We start from the raw sequence: 1980 nt of genomic DNA on the forward strand, positions 1-1980 counted from the left end.
AAAGGGATAAATATCATATGTTCTCCATGATCAGTGACAACTAACTGAGCACCTAAAAGGAAGCCCATAGAAGTGAAATGAACACTGTGAGAAACAATGACTTCATCAGCTCTTGTCCTGTCGAGGAACAACTTACTACTTTGTTCCTTTTAGTATTTTTTGTCCTACTTAATACCATTGGTTGAACTCTTTACTTAACACACAATTATTCTTAGGCATTTAAAATTAACTAAAAAGTGATCCCTGTTAATTATAAGAGTGGGAATAAGAGAGGGAGGAGATGTACAGTTTGGTACATGCTCACTCAGACTTATACTTAATGGTAGAGCTAGAAACGTGCCAGGGGATTCCAATTCAGTCTCATCAAGGTGGCATGTACCAATGCTATCTTACTAATCAAAGTGATCTCATAATTGATCATAATGATAGGATTGTCAAAGGGATCACATAAACAAGACTAGTGTCTGCTAATAATAACTGATAGAATTAAAAAGGAGAGAATGATCCAACATGGGAAATGAGATACACAGCGGACTCATAGAATGGCAGATGTCCTGAACAGCACCCTGGCCTCAGAATCAGCCCTTAAGCATTTGGATCTGGCTAAAAAGCCCATGAGAGTTTCTCAGGAATGGAAAGCCAAGACACTGTGGCAAGAAAAATGACCTAAATGAAAGATTCTCTGTGAGTGAGATCCCAGCAGAAAGAATGGGCCATCAAAGAAGGAGGTACCTTTCTCTGAAGGGAGGAGAGTACTTTCACTTTGACTATGGCCTTGTCTAAATAAGATCAGAGTTTGTGAACTCAAGGGGCTTCCATAGCCTTGGCAGCTCATGACAAGAGCCTGGGGTGATTACTGACATCATAAATAAGAGTGTCAATTCTTAAATCAACAATGGGAGTCACTGTGCACCTATTCCCTATGTAGGATCTCTGTCCTTAATGTGTTGTACTAAGCGAATTAATGGTAAAACTACTACTCAAACAGTACTCTATACTTTGTGTGTCTGTGTGGGTTCAGTCTGTTAAAAATCTTTACTTAGTACATACTAAGTTGATCTTCTGTATATAAAGACAATTGAAAATGAATCATGATGAAGAATGGGATGGGAGAGGGAGTGGGAGATGGGATGGTTGTGGGTGGGGGATAGGTTATGGGAGGAAAAGCTTCTCTTTTTTTTTTTTTTTTTTGACAGGCAGAGTGGACAGTGAGAGAGAGATATGGAACGCTTCACGAATTTGTGCGTCATCCTTGAGCAGGGGCCATGCTAATCTTCTCTGTATCGTTCCAATTTTAGTAAATGTGCTGCCGAAGTGAGTACAGGAAAAGCTTCTATAATCCAAAAGTTGTACTTTGGAAATTTATATTTATTAAATAAAAGTTGAAAAAAATACAGATATTGGGGATGGCGCTATAGCACAGCGGGTTAAAGCCCTGACCTAAAGCACCAGCGTCCCATATGGGCGCCAGTTCTAGTCCCTGCTGCTTCTCTTCTAATCCAGCTCTCTGCTATGGCTTGGGATAACAGTGGAAGATGGCTCAAGTCCTTGGGCCCCTGCACCCACGTGGGAGACCTGGAAGAAGCTCCTGGCTCCTGTTTCGGATTGGCGCAGCTCTGGCTGTTGCGGCTATCTGGGGAGTGAACCAGTGTATGGAAGACCTCTCTCTGTGTCTCTACCTCTCTCTGTAACTCCGACTTTCAAATAAACAAAATAAATCTTAAAAAAAAAAGAAAAAATACATATAGTAAACATGATAGGTTATACACAAAATATTCACAGTGATTTCCAGTGGGGTTATAGGTAAGTTTATTTGTCACTAAATATTTTTTAAATTATTTATTGGAGAAGCAGACACACATATACACACACACACACACTCAGAGCTCCCATCTGCTGGTTTATTTTCCAAATAAATGCCAGCAATGGCAAGGAGCCAAAGCCAGGAACTCAGTCCAGGTCTCCCACATGAGTGGCAGG

General features: G+C 40.7%; 1 non-coding gene across 1 annotated transcript; it reads right to left on the bottom strand.

Annotated features, from left to right (window-relative positions):
• Window positions 1-1215: 1215 nt before the first annotated feature.
• Window positions 1216-1322, bottom strand: LOC127493313 (U6 spliceosomal RNA). Its single transcript, XR_007923372.1, has one exon. It is a non-coding gene; the product is annotated as a U6 spliceosomal RNA (small nuclear RNA).
• Window positions 1323-1980: the final 658 nt, after the last annotated feature.

Source organism: Oryctolagus cuniculus, chromosome 5 (genome assembly GCF_051225735.1).
Source record: "Oryctolagus cuniculus isolate XC-2025 breed Fujian yellow rabbit chromosome 5, ASM5122573v1, whole genome shotgun sequence".
Classification (NCBI taxonomy): domain Eukaryota; kingdom Metazoa; phylum Chordata; class Mammalia; order Lagomorpha; family Leporidae; genus Oryctolagus; species Oryctolagus cuniculus.